The sequence below is a fragment of the Triturus cristatus genome, chromosome 1_1 (genome assembly GCF_964204655.1).
Source record: "Triturus cristatus chromosome 1_1, aTriCri1.1, whole genome shotgun sequence".
NCBI lineage: Eukaryota > Metazoa > Chordata > Amphibia > Caudata > Salamandridae > Triturus > Triturus cristatus.
Genome location: NC_140579.1, coordinates 738,403,088 through 738,419,369, shown reverse-complemented (window position 1 = coordinate 738,419,369; position 16,282 = coordinate 738,403,088). Strand labels below are relative to the sequence as shown.

General features: G+C 45.3%; 1 long non-coding RNA gene across 1 annotated transcript in view; it reads right to left on the bottom strand.

Annotated features, from left to right (window-relative positions):
- Positions 1 to 4,840: 4,840 nt before the first annotated feature.
- LOC146870982 (uncharacterized) overlaps positions 4,841 to 16,282 on the bottom strand; it is a 63,565-nt gene continuing 52,123 nt past the window's right edge. The window contains exons 2-5 of the long non-coding RNA XR_014959488.1: positions 9,835 to 9,862; positions 9,722 to 9,747; positions 9,520 to 9,594; positions 4,841 to 5,181 (exon numbers count right to left, since the gene is read on the bottom strand). This is a non-coding gene — a long non-coding RNA (uncharacterized LOC146870982). The remainder of the gene's footprint in view (positions 5,182 to 9,519; positions 9,595 to 9,721; positions 9,748 to 9,834; positions 9,863 to 16,282) is intronic.

The window sequence follows — 16,282 nt, the reverse complement described above, 5'->3', positions numbered from 1 at the left end:
TCTGCATATCTAGCACTTCCTGTCTGGTATCATGCCAACGTTCAGCCTGTAACTTCACTACGTACATAGACGTGGTGCTTCGCTGCATGGCAGTTTCACGGGCTGTTTGGTCTGCAAAAGCATTGCCTTGTCCTATCTTATCAATTATTTTCTTATGTGCGCTACATTTAACAATTGCTATTCTCTTCGGGTATGTTAAAGCAGTCAAGGGATTATGTACTAATTCTCCATTCATTATTTGCATCCCGTGGGATGTAAGAAAGCCCCTCTCCTTCCAGAGTAGCCCAAAATCATGAGCCACTCCGAAAGCATAGCGGCTATCTGTATAAATGTTCACAGATAAGTCAGTACTAAGTTCACATGCTCGTGTTAAAGCTATTAGCTCAGCTGCCTGAGCTGACTTCTGTGGAATACGAGCTGTCTCAACTACCGTCTGAAGTGTTGTAATTGCATATGCAGCTGACGTTGTACCATCTGCTAACTTCAAACAGGACCCATCAACCCATAGTTCCCCATCAACACTTGAAAGGGGCGTGTCTTGCAAATCGACACGACCCTTTGTCTGTTCCTCAGTAAGGAATATACAATCATGAGACTCCTGTGACTGAGACTGAGCCACCGGGTATGGCAACAAAGTGGCTGGGTTTAGTATCGCACATCTCTTTAGTGTAATGTGAGGGGCCAACAATGTCAATTCGTATCCTGTCAGACGAGCACTAGTTAAATGCTGCGTCTTCGTCTGATTTAAAAGGGCATCAACCGCATGGGGTACTAGCACCAACAGCTTATGTGACAAAACTATCCCTTCACTCTGACGTATTGACACAGCTGTTGCTGCAACTGATGGAAGCATCCAGGTAACGCACGAGCGACAGGATCAAGTATTGCTGAAAAATATGGACAGGGACGCTGTTTGTCACCGTGTGTCTGCACCAAAACTGACAATGCGCATCCGTCTTTCTCATGTACATAGAGTGTAAAAGGCTTCGTATAATCTGGAGTACCTAACACTGGTGCTGAACAAAGAGCTTGTCGTAACTGTCGCAAAGCAGTCTCACATTCATCTGTCCATGGGAGGGGCATTGGAGTATCTTTAGTCAAAAGTGCTAGCAAGGGTTTAACAGTGTGTGAAAACCCTAATATCCATTGCCTACAAAAAGAAGTAAGACCAATGAATGCACGGACATCTTTCTGAGTAAGGGGCACTGGTGTGTCTAAAATAGCTTGAATGCGATCTGGTGTGAGTGCACGGCCCTCCTTAGACAGAAGGTGACCTAAGTAGGTTACCTTCGGTCTACAATATTGCAATTTCTTTCGTGACACTTTGTGATGATGGGAAGCAAGAAAAGATAGCAAGGACAAAGTACATTTTTCACACTGTTCAGGGGTATCGGTTGCCAACAAGATGTCATCGATATATTGTATGAGAGCCACACCTTCAGGCAAAACAAAAGAATCAAGTTGTCTTTTTAATGCTTGACTGTAAATACTAGGACTCTCAGTATATGCTTGAGGAACTCTATAAAATCTATACGATCGATTATTCAAAGTGAAACCGAACAAATATCGGCTATCAGGATGAATAGGGATCGAAAAGAAAGCATTCTTCAAGTCTATCACAGAGAATGTAGTTGCTGTTGGAGGAACCAAAGTAAGAAGTGTCGTTATGTCAGAAACCACGGGGTATTGTGGTACTACAATCTTGTTAACTTCTCGCAAATCAATAATGAATCGGTAAATCCTAGTGTCAGTATCTTTTTTCAGAATAGGAAGAATCGGACTGTTACAAACATTGTAAGGAACTTCCTCAACAACCCCCACTTCAATGAGATCATGGACAATACGTATGAGTGCTTCTTCACCTTCCTGTGAAATTTTGTATTGAGGCAAACGTGGCAGCACAGCGCCCTCCTTGACACTAATATGTACTGGTGGAATAACCATTTGCCCTACATCAGTGTCTGAAGTAGCCCACAAATTACTAGGGAGTGAAGCTAATTCAATATCCTCTTTAACAAGACAAGCTCTCTCCTTTACAGGATGGTTGTCATTCAAGATAACACGTACACCTTCTGGAGAACATCATATCGTAGCCCTGAAATACTTGACCATATCAAGACCCACAATATTGTCTGGTGTATTCGGGAAAGGCAAAAATGGACACGGAGCAGTAAATTTATCCACATGGAATGCAAGTGGTTGTGATAATGGGCTAAGGGAAGGGGTTCCATCGAAACCTATCGATGTAATGGTTAAGCCAGACAGGGGAGCCCTTGGGACCAATTGTTTAGACAAGGCGCTACGAGTAGCTCCTGTATCAACCAGAAACTGATCAGTGGAACCCAAAACATTTGCTGTAACATAGGGACCCCTCTGAACTACTGGAACTTCAACTGATTCCTTACCCCATCCTAGGCAATCCTATGCATAGGCAGAATCTTGAGAATCAGACGGCACATAGTCGGACATTTGATATTGGTTCCTTCTATCAAAAGTGTTAAACCCATTCTGCCCACGTATATTAGCATCAAACCTAGCACGATCACCTGTGCTTCCTCTAGGCCCTGAATATCCTGAACGATTTCTCATTTGTCCCCGACCACGTGGACACTGCTGAGCACACAGTGCTGGACAATCGGAATCCCAATGCCCAAATTTCTTACAGTACGCGCACTGGTCAGCAGACAAATTCGAACGAGTATAAGAAGGGAAAGACGAACCATAAGATCCACGTCCACCTCTATCACTACCTCTAAAAGGTGGACCATAAACCTGAGACAACATAACCTTCGTTTTTAATTCTTTAGTCTTCTTATCCTCATTACCCTTTGCTTCTAATTCCTGGCGTTCATAATACTGAGCCATAGTCAAGAGAGAAACCGGAGAAGAGGTAGTCCATGAACTCTCACTGGCTTTTAAGCGACTAGCTATTCCTGGCAACAGGTTTGCAACATATTTATCGACAAACAGATGTCTGCCTGTGTCATCTGTCAATGACTGGCCACTAAAATCGTGGAATGCTTCTTCAAAGCGTGTAAAGAAATCAGAGACCGATTCATCTGCCTTTTGCTTACAAGACGCTAAAACAGTCCAATCTATCATTTAGGGGGAATATTCGTTTTTAACTTAACTAATATAGCTGCGGGAAGATCTAAAATTAACTGACATGGCTTCTGTGCGGGTTCCCTTTCTACATCCATTTGTTCTAACTCTTTCCATAACGCCCCAAAAGCTGCACGATCATCAATTTTACGAACAGTTCTCCACATATCAGGCGGTAATATCAATCCGAAAAATTAATCAATATCAGGCAAAGTCATAGTACAAGAGCTAATAGCACCCTCAACTTCCTCATAAAAAGCGGCGGGATTTTTCCACGGATCAGGCAATGCAGTTTTAAGTGCCAAGACATCCGTCCTATTCCAAGGAGTGTAAACCCAATTATAAATAAAATAACCCTTTGCATCAATAGAGGCCTTATTATCACTCATACCCTGTCCTTTAGGAGGAACATACAAAGGCGCGGCCTCCCGCATAGGTTTCGCATGAACTATCATAGTCTTATCTGTTCCGGAGATAGAAGCTTGTGCCATGCCGGTCTGAGATGTCTGTGCAGCTACGTCTGCAGCCTTTTTCTCCTCTCGCAAACGGACTGCATCAACACACAGTTTAACCAAACGCCTGATTGTATCATTCATCTGGGGGAAAACAAAAAGACCATCACGCATTTGCTTACAATTAACTGCTACATCGTCGGGCTCTAACTCCTCAGAATATTTCCTAAACAGCTCAAGGACCTCTGCGGCAAACACCCCAGTAAAATACAGCTGCACCCTTTCCTGCCACCCTTTCATACTATCTAGAAGTTCAGAGGCGGGGGCAATGCTACGTACTGCTTTACGAGCAGCAGATCTAAGCTGGGTCGAACGTGCAGCGGTCAACATAGAACGAGTTTCTGGTGCCTTATGTTCCTCCGAACTAGAGTCCTCATCTGACTCATGAGGGGCAGAAGGAACAGTATACGGAGGTGGAGGACGATCTAATAATAAGGAATCATCTTGTGGTTTATTAAGTATAGGATAAAGGGGCCGCCGAACAGCGTATTTGCCAGTTACCTGTAAATTGAGCTCCCTATCTTCTCTCTCTTTTAACTCTTTTATTTCTTTGTTCTTCAGCTCTAATGCTTTCACATAAATGTTCTTTCGCTGTTCTTTTTCAATCAAGGCTTGCTCACGCTTCATTAGTTCACGCACTTCTTTCTCCCACATTCGTACACAATCAAACATATCTTGCCTAGTCTTTCGCTTACACAGACATTGTTCCACATACTCAATCTTTCGTAAGTCAAATGACCCATACATAGGCCAATGCAACACAGGATCCTTCCGAGTGTATTTATTCCATAATGTGCTGTACATTATAGAAGAAAGACCATGCTTAATATACATATCCCTATTAGGCGTCCCCTCCGGGGGGGGCCGGTTGTGCTTCATCGAGTCTCAAATTGGTACCACTACAAAAGCAACACATCCTACGAAGTGTGCTAAAAACAGGCATGCCAACAATAGTGCAGAATATGCAGTATTATAATCAAAGTAGCACTTAAGGTACCTTTAGTACGATGTGCCTTTCAAATCAATTCAGATAGAGAAAATTCTCCTCATTACCTGCCTATATAAATTGCAATTTATATATGAATCACATAGAAATCTAAGTTGGCCAACACAAATCCAAAATACAAAAGCCGCAGTAAGTGTTACTAAACTACCTTACCAATCCCAGGCATAAAAACCAACAGCAAGCGCCGCAGAATGACACTTACCAATCACTTGATGTCCAGGTTCCAACTGCCAAGTTCTAAAATTGACCAAATGGTCACTGCACGGCGAATCAACAGAAGAGATCTCAGTCGAGGACCGGCACCACCTGGATGGTCAGATCAGAAAGAAAGGAAAAACGCCGTGGTTGCCAAGACACGGGTCTCATTGGGCAGCACTCGCGTCCAGAGCGAGATTCCAATCCTTCGTCGCGACCAATCCTTTGGGCATCCGAGTCGCCGATGAGCCCCACTGGTTGGGCACCAATTTGTAGAAGTGGACCTCAGCTAGGCCTACCAGTGCAAGGGGTTCGCCCATCTCTGCACAGAGTCCTCAGACCAATAAGAAGAAGTTGGCACAGAAACTGGAATAGAAAATACAAAGTTTAATAAACCTCATGAGGTGGAACTACATTCACACAGCACCCTTCGGTATTGAATGAAGTAGCACACCAAACAGAAGGAGCATGGCCCTTTTATACCCACACAGGGGCTTGAAAGAGGGCGGTACAAGTACAGCAGAAGATTTTATGTACATATAAGGTCATATAGAAATGCACAGTCCACAAGTAGGAGGAGTTAACAGTTTGATAATGCTAGTAAACACATTTTCATACAGTTACATACTACTAACAGCTGCAAGGACAGTTGAAAACTCACTGGGCATGTGCAAAGGTGGAAGATGCTAAATATCGTTCGTTTCTAGGCAGAATACAAGAGCAGTCAACACTGAGGGAGGACAAAGCACATGGTGAGCACATGGCAAACAAAATGGCTGTCAGAAATACAAAAATGGATTCCGCAAAATGGACAAGATAGCCTCTAAATACAAGATGGATTCCGCTAATGCTAAGTCAATCGCTGCCAATTTACAACACCTACACTACTCAAACATCACTGCACTACCCTAAAACACTACCCACAGCATGACCCCCTACACTACATAAACACCACAGCACTACCCTAAGACACTACCCCCAGCAGTACCCCCTACACTACCCAAACACAACTGCACTACCCTAAACCCTAAAACAGCACCCCAGCATGACCCCCTACACTACACAAACACCACTGCGCTACCCAAAACCCTAAAACACTACCGCCAGGCCGACTACCTACACTACTCAAAGATCACTGCACTATCCTAAAACCTAAAACACTACCCCCAGCATGACCTCCTACACTACATAAACACCACGGCACTACCCTAAAACACTACCCCCAGCAGTACCCCCTACACTACCCAAACACAACTGCACTACCCTAAACCCTAAAACAGTACCCCAGCATGACCCCCTACACTACACAAACACCACTGCGCTACCCAAAACCCTAAAACACTACCGCCAGCACGACTCCCTACACTACCCAAACACGACTGCAATACCCTATACATTAAAACACTACCCCAGCACGAACCCCTACACTACACAAGCACCACTGCACTACCCTAAACCCTAAGACACGTCCCCCAGCATGACGCATTACACTGCACAAATACCTCTGTACTACCCTAAATCCTAAAACACTACCCCCAGCATGACCCCCTACACTCCCCGAACACCACTGCACTACCTTATATCTACCCCCCGCACAAACCCCTACACTACCCAAATACCATTGCACTACCCTAAACCTTGTAACACTACCCCCAGCATGACCCCCTACACTACCCAGACACCACTTTACTGCTGTAAACCCTAAAACACTACCGAAGCATGACCCCCTAGACTACCCAAATACCACTGCAATGCACTGCCCTAAACTCAAACACACTACCCCCAGCATGACCCCTACACTAACCAAACACCACTGCACTACCCTAAACCCTTAAACACTACCCCCAGCATGATCCCCTATACTACCCAAACACCACTGCACTACCCTAAAGCCTAAAACACTACCCCCAGCATGACCCCCTTCACTACACAAGCACCACTGCACTATCCTAAACACTAAAACACTACCCCCAGCACAACACCCACACTCTCCTAACACCACTGCACTACCCTAAATCTACCTCCTTCACAAACCCCTACACTACCCAAACACCACTGCACTACCCTAAACCCTGAAACACTACCCCCAGCATGACCCCCTACACTACCCAAACACCACTGCAATGCACTGCCCTAAACCCGAAAACACTGCCCCCAGCATGACCCCCTACACTACCCAAACACCACTGCACTACCCTAAACCCTAAAGCACTACCTCCAGCATGACCCCCTTTACTACACAAGCACCACTGCACTACCCTAAACAACTACCCCAGCACAACACTCTCACTCCCCTAACACCACTGCACTACTCTAAATCTACCCCACCACAAACCCCTACACTATCCAAACACCACTGCACTACCCTAAACCCTATAACACTACCCCAGCAGTACACCCTACACTACCAAAAAACCACTGCTCTACCCTATACCCTAAAACATGACCCCCTACACTACCCAAACACCACTGCACTACCCTAAACCCTAAAACACTACCCCCAGCATGACCCCTACACTAACCAAACACCACTGCACTACCCTAAACCCTTAAACACTACCCCCAGCATGATCCCCTATACTACCCAAACACCACTGCACTACCCTAAAGCCTAAAACACTACCCCCAGCATGACCCCCTTCACTACACAAGCACCACTGCACTATCCTAAACACTAAAACACTACCCCCAGCACAACACCCACACTCCCCTAACACCACTGCACTACCCTAAATCTACCTCCTTCACAAACCCCTACACTACCCAAACACCACTGCACTACCCTAAACCCTGAAACACTACCCCCAGCATGACCCCCTACACTACCCAAACACCACTGCAATGCACTGCCCTAAACCCGAAAACACTGCCCCCAGCATGACCCCCTACACTACCCAAACACCACTGCACTACCCTAAACCCTAAAGCACTACCTCCAGCATGACCCCCTTTACTACACAAGCACCACTGCACTACCCTAAACAACTACCCCAGCACAACACTCTCACTCCCCTAACACCACTGCACTACTCTAAATCTACCCCACCACAAACCCCTACACTATCCAAACACCACTGCACTACCCTAAACCCTATAACACTACCCCAGCAGTACACCCTACACTACCAAAAAACCACTGCTCTACCCTATACCCTAAAACATGACCCCCTACACTACCCAAACGCCACTGCACTACCCTAAACCCTAAAACACTACCCCCAGCATGACCCACTACACTAAACGAACACTACTGCACTACCCTAAACACTAAACCACTTCCCCTAGCATGACCACCTACACTACCCAAACACCAATGCACTACCCTAAACCTTACATCTACCCCCAGCACCCCCCTACACTACACAAACACCACTGCACTACCCTAAACCCTAAAACACTACCCCCAGCTCGTCCACCTACACTACACAAGCACCACTGCACGACCCTAAACCCAAAAACTCTACCCCCAGTACGACCGTCTACACTACGCAAACACCACTGCACTACCCTAAACCCTAAACCACTAATCCCAGCAAAACTCCCTACACTACACAAACACCACTGCACTACCCTAAACCCTAAAACACTACCCCCTACACTACACAAACACCACTGCACTACCCTATACCCTAAAACACAACCAGTACAACCCCCTACAATACAAAAATACCACTACACTACCCTAAACCCTTAAACACTACCCCCAGCATGACCCCCTACACTACCCAAAGATCACTGCACTACCCTAAACCCTGAAACACTACCCCAACACTACCCCCTACACTACCCAAACACCACTGCACTACGCTAAACCCTAAAACACTGCCCCCAGCACGACCCCCTTCACTACACAAGCACCACTGCACTACCCTAAACACTAAAACACTACCCCCAGCATAACACACTCATTCCCTTAACACCACTGCTCTACCCTAAATCTACCCCCACCACAAACCCCTACACTACCCAAACACCACTGCACTACCCTAAACCCTGAAACACTACCCCCAGCATGACCCCCTACACTACACAGGACACCACTGCTCTTCCGTAAACCCTGAAACACTACCTCCAGTACGACCCCCTACACTACCCAAACACCACTGCAATGCACTGCCCTAAAACCGAAAACACTACCCCCAGCATGACCCCCTACACTACTCAAACACTACTGCTCTACCCTAAACCCTAAAACCCTACCCCCAGCTTGACCCCCTACACTACACAAACACCACTGCACTACCCTAAATATAAAACACTACCCCAGCACGAACCCCTATACTACACAAACACCACTGCACCACCCTAAACCCTAAAACACTACCCCCAGTGTCAGACCTCCAAAAGGTGCCTTGACAATAATGGGCACATTACAAGACAAAGTCATTGCCCAATAGGAAGAATAATGACAAGGAACAATGGTTGGACTAAGCTGAACCGAAAACGCTACTCAAAGATGGCCGCCGCCTTCTAATCAGCGGCGGTCTAGTTTATTTTCCCACAGGTGTTCTGAGGCTGTTTGAACCGCGCGCCCTGAGTCAAACGCGCACTTCACTGAAGTTTTCAATCGAGTATACACGTTCAGGAAAGGCTCCACAGAATTCTAGTACCAGAGAAATATTTTGTCGGGTATTCGTCCGGATATCGACCCCTAGTCCCGTCGGGAGTAGTTTAGGTCAGCGCTTAGATTTTCCAGCTTCGTACCTGGTGCTTCTCCCTCAGCAGTCCTCGTCAAAGGGAGAAGGTGACCTGGCGGCTTCCAGTTCACTCGAAGTTATCCTGAGGAAAGAAAGAAGAGAACAAATAAGCTAAGTGAAAATACCGTTAAATAAAGAATGAATATTTCTTAGAGCATGACGCAAATAGAAAGACTTGTACTAAGTTAAAGGTTTAGACGGATACTTACCCACAAGGCGTATACGACCATTGTCCCTGCAAAAATAAAGAGAAGGGTTAATAGAACTTGAGACAAATTAATAGACGTTGTATAATGTTAAAGATTAAGAAACAGATACTTACCAGTAATAGAGTTACACGGCAATAAACCCTACAAAGAAAGTAAGAGAAGAGTTACATTAAAACCTGACAGCTAGAAAAGGACATAGACATATATAGTCAATTATTAAAAGAGAAATAGGGAAAGGTTACTTAGAAGAATAGAAGCACCACTCAAGAAGTAAGTGAAGTAAAAACCATAAAAATAAATACTTACCAAAGGTGAGGTAGGAGGTTGAAAGGGCTAAAAGTATTACCTTGTTTGATAGGTGAATTCGTCTGGTGTTTTTTAACAAAGAACAAGAGAAAACAACACAACGGAGCTAGAAGAGAGGCACAGTACTTGGAACTTTGGGTAGGCATAGAATATAGGAGAGAAGGGAATGTGTGAATAGTGTAGAACAGGTGATTAACCAATCTTGTTTAATATTTAGATTCTCTCAGATAATATACAGTCTGCAGCTCGGAAGAAGAAGCAGGCGAAGGAGAGAAGAAGAGTTTCAGGACCTGTCTCTTCTTGGTTTATTATTTTATCCACTCCCCCTTCCCCCCAGAGGGTAGTCTTGGAGTCAAGATAGTTCACTGGACCTCCGGAGTATCTTTGAGGGGGAGATGGGAACCAGCATCTCTGTTCCTGTGTAAGATTCTTGGTAAGATTTTTCTCTGCACCTTGACACCCAGAATGAACCCCTATACTACACAAACACCACTGCACTACCCTAAGCCCTAAAACACTACCCCAAGCACGACCCCCTTCACTACTCAAACACAACTGCACTACCCTAAACCTAAAAACACTACCCCCAGCATGATCCAAATACCACTGCACTACCCTCAACCCTAAAACACGACCCCCTACACAACACAAACACCACTGCACTACCCTAAACCCTAAAACACTACCCACAGCATGACTCCCTACACTACACAAACACCACGGCGCTACCCTAAACCCTAAAACACTACCCCTATACTACACAAACACCACTGCACTACCCTAAACCCTAAAACACTACCCCTATTGCAACTCCCTACACTACACAATCAACACTGCACTACCCTAAACCCTAAAACACCACCCCCAGCACTACCCAGTACACTACGCAACCAACATTGCATTACCCTAAACCCTAAAACACTACCCCCAGAACAACCCCCTACACTACACAAACACCACTGCACTACCCTAAACCCTTAAACACTACCAACACAACCTTCTACACTACCCAAACATCACTGCACTACCCTAAACCCTAAAACACTACCTCCCAGCACTACCCCCTACAATACCCAAACACCACTGCACTACCCTAAACCCTAAAACACTACCCCCAGCACGACCCCCTACACTCCACAAACACCACTGCACTACCCTAAACCCTAAAACATTACCCCTCGCATGTCCCCTATACTACCCAAACACCAATCCACTACCCTAAACCCTAAAACACTCCTCCCAGAACTACCCCCCAATACTACACAAACACCACTGCACTACCCTAAACCCTAAAACACTACTCCCGGCACGACCCCTAATACTACCCGAGCACCACTGTGCTCCCCTAAACCCTTAAACACTTCTCCCCGCATGACCCATTATACTACATAAATACCACTGCACTACACTAAACCCTAAAACACTACCCCCAGCATGACCCCCTACGCTCCCCTAACACCACTGCACTACCCTAAATCTATCCCCGAACAAACTCCTACACTACCCAAACACCACTGCACCACCCTAAACCCTGAAACACTACACCCAGCATGACCTCCTACACTACACAGACACCACTGCTCTGCCATAAACCCTAAAACACTACAACATGCACAACCCCCTACACTACCCAAACACCACTGCAATGCACTACCCTAAACCCAAAAACACTACCCCCAGCATGACCCCCTACACTACTCAAACACCACTGCACTACCCTAAACACTAAAACACTACCCCTAGCAAGACCCCCTACACTACCCAAACACCACTGCAATGCCCTACACCCTATAACACTACCCCACTATGAACCCCTACACTACACAAACACCACTGCACTACCCTAAAACCTAAAACACTACCCCCAGCATGACCCCCTACACCACATAAACACCACGGCACTACCCTAAAACACTACCCCCAGCAGTACCCCCTACACTACCCAAACACACCTGCACTACCCTAAACCCTAAAACAGTACCCCAGCATGACCCCCTACATTACACAAACACCACTGCACTGCCCTAAACCCTAAAACACTATTGCCAGCACGACTCCCTACACTACACAAACATCACTGCACTACCCAACACCCTAAAACACTATCCCAGCACAACTCCCTACGCTACACAAACATCACTGCACTACCCTACACCCTAAAAGACTACCCCAGCACGAACCCCTACACTAAACAAACACCTCTGCAGTACCCTAAACCCTAAAACACTTACCCCAGTGTGGAAATATGGATTTTTCTGATCAGTTATGTCCCCTATCTTGGACCCCAACGGTTTCATGTATGAATCACAAGTACATGTATGTTCCCTCCAGTTCCAGTTGTGAAGACGCAAACACATGTGCGTCCACCGTCAACATGTCCTCTTTCAGATCAGCCATGAATGGGCCGGATATTCCATTCCTAAGTACGAAAGGCCACCGGCTTTATATGGTTCACTTATGCCATTTTACAGTCCAGGCAAGTAGGCCCTGATTCTGTCATCAAGCTCTTCTTGCCTTCTGCCTCTGAAAGCTCCAGTCTGAGCCTGCATCTGTGACCATGAACTTTGTCTCATTCCCTGCGCGGCTCACGAAGTCTGACATCAGCCTGTTGCCTGCCAAAAACTGTATTTCACCTTCGACATTATCTGCTCCGCTCCCTGCCCAATGCATTCCTGTCTAGTAGTTTAAGTAAACATTCTTCCAGCTACCGAGCAAAGGCCCGGCTTCTCCGTCTTTATGCAAGTAATTCATAGCCTTATTATTATGGAAGACTTCTGCCCTCGCATCTAGTGTAGACACTTAGACGCTTGTACACGCACTAACAGTCAGTATAGTCAGTATAGAATAAGATTCTACTCTAAGAGACCTCTCTTTTGGATAACATAGTTCTTTAAACATAGGATGTTAGATATGATTTGGGATTAGGTTGACTTGACCCTCCAGACTTCTGTCGCCACATGTAGAGCTAAATGTCAAGTCCCCTTCACCCCCTAGTTGCACGTCAATCACACGTCATGCTGCTGCGCACGCATTTCTGCCAAGTAATTCTGCTAACGTTGCGAAATTCTTTCCTGGAACCACCCTATTATGACATCACACCTGATGACGTTCTTTAGTCACACCCAGTTACACCTACTTTTGCTACGTATGTATGTCTTATCTACACTATCAATTGTTACGCCTCTTGCATTTGCTTCACTGTAATGCCTATTGTATAAAAGTGATTAATTATCAATAATGTATGTACTTCACTTCCTGAACCTTCGTGGTGATGGAACTTGGAGCAACCGATTCGAATCGTCCATTGGAATAAAGCCCATTCCGAACCTCTAATACCACGGATTCTGCCTCTTATTTACTGAGCTATTTCTATTATGTTTCTGTATCAAATTAAGTCCCGGTAATTAAATTATTTACCACATGAATGGCGCCCGAATAGGGACACTTTCTCATCTCACGCGCCGGCGGTGCGTTGCAGGCCCGGTCTCCTGCCACAGCTGGACGGACAACAACGCGTACCAGCAGGATTTCCTGTATCTCCCTCCAGTCAAGCGGGGGCGACTGAGGCTGCGATCAACACCCAGACGAGGCGGTGAGAAGTGCGAAGTATCCCGACCAGAGCCTAGCTGAGAGAGCAAGATCCGAGGTATACAGAGGCCCACCAAGTTTCCGATGTCCCGAAGCACCGAAGTTTTCGAGTCGAGTCCAGTCCGGTCCAGTTCAGTTCAGTTCCTTTCCGAGGCCTTCCGTTCCGAGCTACCCGGTGAGTACCATTACTGGGGAGGCGTTCTGACGTGCACATAGGTTGTGCCGGTCAAGACGGGTTTGGGTACACAAATCCGGTCTGCACTGTTTCAGCAGTGTATCTGTACTGTTTAGCAGTATATCTAGTATATCAAGTATATAAATTCAGAATAAATCAGTTAAATGTCGAGTATTATGTTTAGTGATTCAGTTTCCTTAGATCGTCATCATCAGCGTTGCTCAGTTAAATGTTAAATGTTAAATGTTTTAAATACGTTCTGCATATTGTGGTGTGAATGACTGTTCATTATTGTGTTTTTTTTTGTATTAAGTTTGTTCAAGATCAAGTATCAGATCAGTTCTCAATATGCCGCTCTTTTCGAAATTAAGACAGATCACAACTAGAAAAGGGGTACTCGAAGAAGCTGTTCCTATTCCTCCTAGGGACACTCCAGGGTACTTCATGTATCATAAACACGGCTTAGACGCTATATTATTTCTTGATTTATGGGTAGACTACACCAAGGAATTACCAGAAAGTCAGAGGTGGCCCGCAGCTGGGACCTGGGATGCAGAGTGCATCATGAAAGTAGAAGAAGAGTTATGGAAAAGGAAAGTCAGACAGTCACAGAAAGACGCCGTTGAGTTATGGCGTAAAGAATCTCATAGACGTGCAGAAAAAGCACTCCGACAGGAAGAGAAAAATAAAGAGAATTCAAATAAAGTCCGAGAAAATCTATTAATTGAAGAAGGTACACGAGTGAAATCAGAACAAGTAGACAGACAAAGAAATGCCCTTATGAATGGTATGTATCCCCTTCTGGCCGAGGGATTACCTAAGGCTACTCCGGGGATACCAAAAGACTTGCCACCCCCATTGTTTCCAATAAAAGTACATCCTAAGGGGCATCCTAGAACCGCAGAAGATGTTTTTCTTTCCTCATATTTAGATGACGCAGCTCCCGAGTATGCTAACCCCGCCCCACATAGACCGTCGGCCGGGGAGGTTCAACGCCAAGATCCTGTATCTGTATCTCTACAGCGACAAATCCTGACACAAGTTCCGGCAAGCACATCTGTTTCTACATCTGTTCCTACAGCTACTTCTATAGCTGTGTCCACACCTATAGTTGCTGTATCGCGTTCAACGAATCCTTTCACGCCCGATACCCCAGACGGGGCTACCGGAGGTGCTACCAATATTTTTTCTACGCCACCCAGAGTAAATAAACTTACCTTTCAAGAATCAGCACATCCACGTACCCCCAAACTCATAAATGCCCGTACGCTTAAGGAACTTCTTATAGATTGTAGATATGACCCTGTGCCCGGCAAAGAGGACGAAATGATCATGGCATCATTACGTATCAGACGAGCCGTGGTGTATTTAGGGAAGTTACCAGGAATGACTATGCATCTAGATAATATATACCATTTTGTCCAAACAGGGCGAGATTCTGAATGTATTAACAGAGCTATGGAATACCAGAAAGTGGAGATACAGGGGGAACTGTTACGTTTCCTCATAAATTGTGTGATCAGAAATCAAGACCGACCGGGGGTAGACCCGGAAGCAATGCAAACTCTTACCAGATGGAGCCAGAATATATCAGAAGGGAGACATGATAAGCAAAATTGTATAATAGCCATGTGCCGAAAGATCCGTAAAGAAATAGAACGCCTACACGAAGAGAGATTAGCGGTAGACCAGTTCGAACAAAACGAGGAGGAGGAAGGATCAGGACTGTCCACAGGACAGTCAGAAACCATAGCCTATGTAGGTAGAGGAAGATCTTGTAATAGTACTAGATGTTTTATTGACCCGATATGTCCGATATGTCCAGATAATAACAGGAATTTCCAAACACCTATAATAAATATAAGGTCCCCCGAGCATTCGTTCCAAGCCGCTGACAAATTACTCATTTTCTCGATTCTATGGATGAACAAGAATTAGCCAGGTCAGCCGTTCATTGGGTTGACAGTCCCGGAAAGTATGATGATGATACAGTAGCACACACATTTTTGAATCTCACCCCAGATGAACAGCGTTTAGCTGGGATTTATATGATTCAACAACTTCTTATACTATATAAAAGCCAACATTCAGATCCTGGTCCTTTACCTGATATATTGACTGAATTACTCACGAATAGATGGAGAGGTTCAGGTACTAAGCTAATTAAAGAAATACTAGAATCAAGAAAGCAGTACATTCTTTTTGTATGCCCAGAACATGTCTCACTGCCCATCAAGGAAAGAACGACGTATTACATGGACAGACAGAATCCCTTACGAGAAGTACACCCAATAAAGGGCGAGGACAATCAGTTTAAACGTGTATTTGTATATACGCCCATATCGAAAATAGAATTGTTAGAGATGAAGAAAGTGGTACCCAGTCATGACAAAGACCCAGCGGGTTTCCACCGAGAAATTAAAGACATGTTACTCATGGGAGAGTATACCTATCCCGACATTATGACAATATTAAAGGTATTGATGCCTGCT